Source organism: Dromiciops gliroides, chromosome 4 (genome assembly GCF_019393635.1).
Source record: "Dromiciops gliroides isolate mDroGli1 chromosome 4, mDroGli1.pri, whole genome shotgun sequence".
Lineage (NCBI taxonomy): Eukaryota > Metazoa > Chordata > Mammalia > Microbiotheria > Microbiotheriidae > Dromiciops > Dromiciops gliroides.
The window spans coordinates 476,119,081-476,127,554 of record NC_057864.1 but is presented as its reverse complement, the minus strand read 5'-3'; positions in this window follow the sequence as shown (position 1 = coordinate 476,127,554).

Here is an 8,474-nt window from a genome sequence, read left to right as displayed (position 1 = left end):
GCAGCAGACCTTCATAGTCTACCATGTTGGCAGATAATGGAGGTAGGTACATTCTCCTATCTCTTCTTCAGGACCTAACTTGGTCAAAATAATTTCACAGCGATCAGTTTTTTATTTCGGTTCTTTTTTGTCTCCAGATACATTGTTGTAGATGTTGTTTATTGTTTTCCTGGTTCTTTTTACTTTACCTCCATCAATTCATTTGTCTCCTGAGTGACCCTCATTCCTAACCAGAACCTCCATCACTAACACTGAGCCCCCACCCCTGAGACCAAACACATAATAATTCTAACATTGAGCTGCCATTCTAGATCTAGGTCCAAAATCCTTAACATTGAGCCCCCACCCTGGACAGTGAACCCATAGTCCTAATGCTAAGACTCCAGCTCTAACAGTGAGCTCCATTCCTAGCACTGTTTTCCTCCAGAATATCCATATCATATATATAACCTATATCAGATTACCTGCTGTCTAGGGGAGGGGGAAGGGAGGGGAGGGAGGGAGAAAAATCTGAAATTGGAAAGCTTGTATAAACAAAAGTTGAGAACTATCTTTACATGTAACGGGAAAAAAATAAAATACTTTATTAATTAAAAAAAAAGAATATCCATATCACAAATCCCACAAAAGTCAGAAGGCTTGTTCCTGAACTGGAAATCTAGCTGGGGTTGGGGTTTGGGTGTGGGGTGGGATGAGATGAGCAAAGTCGGGGAGGGGGGGAGCTAGAAGTGGCCATCCAGCGGAATGGAGTGGATAGACCATAGGATTTTTAGTCAGAAGACCTGGGTTTGAATCCTCCCTCTGTGTGACCTTGGGCAAGTCACTTCTCTCTGGGTTTCAATTTTCTTCTCTGTAAAATGAGGTTGGACTAGATGGTCTATAAGGTCCCCAGAGCCATGACAAGGAATTTAAACATGTGGGGCAATCTCAGTTGAAGGAGGGCAGAGGTTCAGAGACTCTGAAGATGCTGCTCAGGAGGCCAGCAGGTACCATCTGAATGTCTGGTCCTTCTGCTGGTTCTGGTGCTATCGTGTGGCTTGGGTTCTCAGCCTTAGAAGTTCAACATTTGTAGTTCATCTAGAATTGCAGAGGGGGAAATGGGCCCCAAAGAGGGGCATGATGGCCCAGGATGGGCAAAGGAGTCAGGGGTCAGGGAGGGAGTTTCTTCAGGTATTGAGCTGTCAGCAAAGGTCTGCTATGGGAGAGGAGACACATGTCCCCAAACGGAGTTACTCAGTTGCTTAGCACTAGCTATACCTTTGAAGGTCCTAGTGATTCCTGTTTCCTTACTCTCCACCCCCATTTTTAGAACTCCATCACACTTTCAAAGTCGCTAAATCCCCAACCAGTCTCTGTCCCTTTGCCTTAGTGCTCATAGGCAACACAAGCCAGACTGTGCACTTGGAATTCTGGGATCAAGGCTGTGATGTGTGCCCTTGGGGGTGACTGGTGAACTTCTCTCCTTTGTCCTAACATGAAAGGTGATTCAAGAAGGATTGTGGGGCAGCTAGGTAGCACAGTGGATAGAGCGCCGGCCCTAGAGTCAGGAGGACCTGAGTTCAAATCCGGCCTCAGACACTTAACACTTACTAGCTGTGTGACCCTGGGCAAGTCACTTAACCCCAATGGCCTCATCAAAAAAAAAAAAAAAAGGATTGTGCAACAGAGGTGTCAAACATGCTTCCTGTGGTCCTTTCAAGTGTCCCAGGAACCAGATTAAAATGTAATGGGAAATATTTATCAGACTAAATAAAAATACAATAAAACATAAATAATATCAGTAAATTAACTAATCGCTTAGTCAATATTATCAATCAATTATTATTCAATATTAATTATTAATCAATGATAGCATGTGGCCCATAAGGATCTTTACATATAGATTAACAACCTCTGTTTCTTTCTTTTTTTCTTTTTGTTTTTGGTGAGGCAATTGGGGTTAAGTGACTTGCCCAGGGTCACTCAGGTCCTTCTGAATCCAGGGCTGGTGCTCTATCCACTGCGCCACCTAGCTGCCCCTTAACGGTCCCTGTTTCTATTCTAGTTTGATATCACTGAGGTGGAATATGAGGAATATGAGAAAAATGGGCAGGTCTGTACAAATTGAGATGGAGTGAAGTAAGCATAACAAAGAGCAATGGATACAAAGATGAGAACAATAATGTTAATGAAAAGATTCTGAAAAGTTAGCTGATTCCAAATAACCAAAAAGTCAACAAAATGTTTCCCAATAGAGAAGAGGTAAAAAAATTCTCAAAAGAAGAATCTCAAACTATTGACAACCATATGAATGAATGTTCCAAATCACTAATAATAAGAAAAATGAAATTAAAACAACCTCAAGGCTTCATCTCACATCCAGAAAATTGACAAAGATGACAAAAGATGAGAAATAGTTAAGGCTGGAGGGGTTGAGGAAAGAAAGACACACTGGTGGATTATTAGTGGAGTTGCAAAATGATATAGCTATTCCAGAAAGCAATTTAGAATTATTCGAATAGAGTGGCTAAAATGTTCATTTCTTTTGACCCAGAGATTTCAGTTCTAGGAGGAATCCCCAAGGAGGTCATTGACAACAAGAAAGACTTTATGTACACCAAATATTTATAATTGTCCTTTTTGTGGCAACAAAGAACTGGGAAAAAAGTAGATGTCCATCAATTGAGAAATGGCTAAATGAATTATGGTACATGAAGTAATGGAATATTCCTGTGCTTTAAGAAATGATGAACAGGATGAATACAAAAAAACGTGGACAGACTTAAATATTTATTTTTATTTTAAATTTTTTTGAGGGGCAATGAGGGTTAAGTGACTTGCCCAGGGTCACACAGCTAGACAGACTTAAATAAACTGAATCCAAGTGAAGTGAGCAGAGCTAAGAAAACAAGTCACAATGACTACAGAATGTAAGTGGAAAGAACAACCACCACAAAACAATCAAAACTCACTATTTCAAAATTATAAAGAACAAGCTTGGCTCAAAGAAACAGATATGAGAAGACATCTTCCCCCTTCCTTTAGAGAGGTGATGAGGTAGTCCTTGGAAACAAGCATTGCATATAATATCAAAATTTTTTTTTAATATATTGATCTATTATTTTTTTCTTCCTCTTCCTCCTCCCCCTCCTTCCCCCTCCCCTCCTCCTCCTCTTCCCCTCCTCCCCTTTCCCTCCCCCCTCCTCCCCTCCCCCTCCTCCTCTTTCCCCCCTTCCTCCTCCCCCCCTCTTCTCTCTGTTTCTTTCTGTTTCTCTTTCCCTCCTTCCCTTCCTGTCCCCCTCTGTGTCTCCTGCTCTCTCTGTCTCTGTCTGTCTCTCTCTCAAAGATTCTTTGTTATAAGGTATGGCTGCGAGCATGGAGAAGGGAGGGGAAGGGAAACAGTGAAACCTAGATGATGTAAAAACAAACAATATCAATAAAAATCTATTTTTAAAAGACAAACCAATAAAATTCCCTGGGAACAGGTACTGAAACCCCCCCTCCCTCTTTCTGGCAGCAAAGAGCAAGACCTCCCAGGTGGTATGTCATATGCATTGTCAGATGCTAATACAAGGTATAAGGTATTTTTTTTCTTAACTTTTTTGGGGGTTACAAGGAGGAGATTCCGTGTGGATGGGGAAGAGAGGCTTTGTTCTCTCCCAGATTTGACTGTGATATGGAGACAAAATGCATCAGGAAAGGGTTTGGTTTTTTGTTTTGTTTTGTTTTTTGTTTTTTTAATAAAGGAAATTGGGGTTAAGTGATTTGCCTAAGGTCACAAAGCTAGTAAGTGTCAAGTGTCCAAACTGGATTTGAACTCAGTTCCTCTTGACTCTAGGGCCAGTGCTCTATTCAAAGGAAAGTCTTTTGGAAAGAATTCCCCAGGCTGGATGCTCACTTCCCAGACCTAGTCAGACTCTCCTTGCCCAGGAGGGGTTGGAATGGGGGGGGGGGGGCGGGGTATGGTGGGGGATGGTGTGGTACTGGAATGCTCACCCCTCTACCCCAAACTTTCAGGTAAATTCTCCACTTCCATGCTTTCCCCATTTTCTCTGCACACATGTCCCACTGCCTCTTGGAGAGTCCTTCTCTGCCTCTGATTCTAACTAGGATCCTCCAATCATAATACTGGGATTTCTTTCCCTTAAAAAAAAAAAAAGTATCCCAGGGCAGGAGTCAAGTAGGCCACAGGTTTCTTTGTAAAAATATTTACATATAAGCAAAGATACTATTCTCCTAGAATTTTCAAGTTGAAATTTGGTTATTCATGTAGCATTCATTGCTTTTACCTTTGCTTTGTCCCTCTCAGGATTCTCGAGAGCTGAGGAGACTTAATATAAATAAAGGGTTCCAAGAGCCAGGGATTGTGGGGCTCAGTGCTGGGGAGAGGATTTAGCATCCAGGGTGGAGACTCAGTGTCATAGACAGAGGCCTCTGTGTTAGGGAGGGGATCTCAGTGGCCAGGGTGGAGGCTCGGGACTGGGGAGAAAAGCTCAGGGTCCGGGATGCTGGGTGGAGATGTTTGATGGTCCTGTAAAAAGAGTTACAGGACTGTGAAATCTCGGAATGAGAAGAGCCTGGCAAGGAAAGCCAATGATAACAAGCACGGGTGGTTTTTCAAAGTTGTATTAGGGGATTGAAGGAACAAAGGAGAGATTGGACTCACCAGGTGGGTGGGAGAATGATGACATCAGTGAGAAGGTGGGGCTGGCCAGGCAATTTGTTTTGATTCAGAAATTATTATTGTCCCATTTACTGGAATATGGGTCCTATTCCTTCGTTGAGCCTTCTCTTTCCCCCAGCTGAATGTCTTTTTGTTACCCTGGTGTGTTTGTCAGAGGAAGGAAACAAATATTTATCAAGCAAATGCGCCAAGCACTTCATTGACATCATCTCACTTGATCCTCACTACCATGCTGTGAAGTAGGTGCTATTATGATTCTGATTTTACAGCTGAGGAAACTGAGGCAGACAGAGATTAAGTGACTTGTCCAAGGTCATACTGCTACTTAGCACCTCAGGCTGGTTTTGATCTCAAGTCTTCCTGACTCCATGCTCAGCACTCTATCTATTGTGCCACTCTTAGCTGCCCAAGGCGTTTGGCTCTGTCACTTTAGTAAATCCATCTTGGAGTCCAAGTTGAAGAAGAATGCCCCATGGATGGTGAGGTCCTCCAGGTGCTCCAGGTTTACAGATTAGATTGTGCTGCTTGCACAGAGCCCCAGAACATTACAGAGTGTCTTGCATGAGATCCATAATCACTCAAAAGAATTTGCTCTAATTAGCTACATAATAAAAACCAAGTGGAGGAAGAATGACTAGTGTGGCCTCTCCATCTCTGTCTGTCATTCCCTCTATTTATCTTGTAACAATATTGCAGAGGCACAAGGAGTTTGGCCTAGACTTGAACAGGGGGAGAGGGAGATGAATTGTCTTTGGGAAATTGAAAATTATTTATTCATGGACCACAACCTTCTCCCTGAAAGAAGGGCATGACTTTTAAATACCAGGATTCTGTTAGTGATTGCGTGGCTATAAGTCATGGAACATTACCATCTCCAAAGATAAAGCTAAGGAGCATTGAGGGACAATATGGGGGTTGGAGGAGAGAGGCCATGCAGTAGATGTGAACAGTTTGCTGCATTAATAAGTGAGGAATTGTAAAGGAGAAGTGGAGTAAATGATTTCATCAAAGGAATTTATGAATGGAAAGAAGATGACCTGGTTGAATGGCAAGATCGAGGGCTAACCATTGGACAGCCTGTGTGCTCCATTGACATCCTGGTGTTGTCAAGAGACAGGGAAAGGACCCTCAGCTGGGTGGATGCCCTGTAGGAAACTTATAGGAGGACAAGTCTAAGACTCATCCATTGGATGAGCAGGCATGGATGGGTCCTTAGACCCATGGATTTGCATCTTTGGGAAAAAAAATCATTACTGGGCAGCTAGATGGCGCAGTGGATAGAGCACCAGCCCTGGAGTCAGGAGGACCTGAGTTCAAATCTGGCCTCAGACACTTGACACTTCCTAGCTGTGTGACCCTGGGCAAGTCACTTAACCCAACTTGCCTCCCCCTCCCCCCACCCCCCCAAAAAAAATCCACAATGATGGGTTCATAGTTGGAGTTGGAGTATTTCATTCACTGTTCTAAGTATTTATGAAGCACCTCCAATATTTCAGTTACTGTGCTTGGCAGTGGAGGTAAAGAAACAAAAACAGCCCCTCCCCTGAAGGAGCTTCCATTCTATTTGTGTAATAACATGCACATGTATAAGAAAATACAAAAACATACAAAATAAATGGAGATTAATTGAAAGTATTTCTTTGCCAAAGAGAATGAGCTTTGGACCAGCAAAGGACAGGACAGATATGGGCAATAGGGAGTTGCTATCCAGGTAAATGAGTAAATGGTAAGAGAACACCCAGCTGTTTTTAATGAGTTTTAGTCATCTGTCCCAGATGAACTATATATTAGGGTAATGAAAGGGCTGGCAGATGTAATTGCTGAGCCATTCATGGCTGATGGCCTTTTGGAGGTTGTGGGGAATGGAAGAGGTGCTTCAGGATTACAGAAAAGTAGATGCCTCAATTTTCAAACAAAGGGAAGGGCCCTGAGTCTGTAAACCAAAGGCCAGGGAGTTTTAATTCAGTTTCTGGCAAAATTCTAGGATGTATCATTAAGAAGTTGGCTAATGAATATCTGAAAAAAGTGTGTAGTCATCTCAAAGAATCTTGATGGTGTCACCAGGAACAGGACACAGCAGATCATCTTATTTCCTAGGATTTCAGACTGTAATTACAGACATATTTTCTTTTTTTAAAAAAACAGATTACAAGACTGGGGACAATGCTGCATGGTTATCTAGTTTTAGCCAGGCTTTTTTCCCCTTCTTTTTTTTTTGGTGGAGGGGGTGGCTTTCCCAAGGTCACACAGCTAGTGTCAAGTGTCTGAGATCAAATTTGAACTCAGGTCCTCCTGAGTCCAGGGCTGGTCCTTTATCCACTGCGCCACCTAGCTGCCCCTTTAGCAAAGCTTTTGACTCATTCTCTCATGAGGACAAGAAGAGAGGACTAACTGGATTTAGAAGGGATGAATGGTTCACCCAAAGAGCAGTTGGTATTGATCCAATGTCTAATTGAAAGGAGATATCTGGTGGGGGATCCTAGGTATTTGTGCATGATGCTGTATGATTTAACTTTATAAAAAAAGAACTTGGAAAAAGCTTTATCAATTTAGAATTGACACAAAGCTGGGAGGGATGGGTAATGCAAAGGTGAGGGGGATAACTGACCCAGAGTGAGGATTCGTAAAGGTCTTGCCAGCCTGGAACAAAGGCCCAAATCTAATGGGATGAAATTTATTAGGTATAAATATGATATCATACATGTAGGTTAAACAACAACAACAATCCAGAGTCATAAGTAAGTACAAGATAAGGGGATTGTGGCTAGGCGAGTTCTTCTGAAAAAAAATCTGGAGTTCTGCCAGCTGGATAAGAACAGGTATCGATGCATTTAGGGCTTGGAGGTAACCCAAGGCTGCAGTATGGTAGCTGAGAAAGCTAAGGCAGTCTCAGGCTGGATTCAGAGAGGCAGCATCTAGGAATAGGTAGCTAATAATATTACTCTCTGGGCCTAGAGGCTGACTCTCCTGGCTCGAATGCTACAGTATTGACACATGCTGATCAAATGTTATAATAGATGCAAAGCCTTTGGCTACCATTTCTCAGGAGTGGTGGCAGAGTAGATTTCTGTTGAGGAAGGGGCTGGACCAGAAGGCCTCTGATGTCCCTTTGAACTCTAAAATCTGGGGTTCTCAAAGGCTCAGTATGATATGATGACTTAGCTTCTAAACAAGCTGGGGCAGCTGTGGGGAGGGCAGTAGACACAGCACTGGGCCTGGGGTCAAGAAGACCTGAGTTCAAATCCAGCCTAAGACACTTACTGACTGTGTGACCCTTGGCAAGTCACTTAAGCGCTGTCTGCCTCGGTTTCCTTAACTGTAAGATGTGGATAATAACAGCATCTACCTGCTAACGGGTTTGTTGTGAGGGATCAAATGAGATAATATTTGTAAAGTACTTATCACACATGGTACCTGGCACATAGTAAGTGCTTAATAAATATTTGTTTGTTTCCTTCGTTGCTAAGTGAAAGGAAAAGGGAGACCCCAAGAACCCAGTCTTGCCCAAGCACTCTAGCGTCCAGCTTTTGTAATGGATCAATTCTAGTCTTGATCACTGCTGCCCCCTGGGGGCCAAATGGCCTCTCTACAGTACTTCCAGCAGGCACAGTGACATCACAGAGCCTTGGGATTTTCTCATTCCTATGATCCTCCCTGAGTTAACAGATTACAAGAGTTAAAGGTGGAGAAAAGGACACAGGAATGATTCCTTTTCCCTTTGTCTTCCCACCAAGCAGCAGTGTGGTGTACTCTAGTGGATAGTTCGTTCTGTTCTTCGTACAAGGAAATATTCATGTTTATTGGTGTTTTT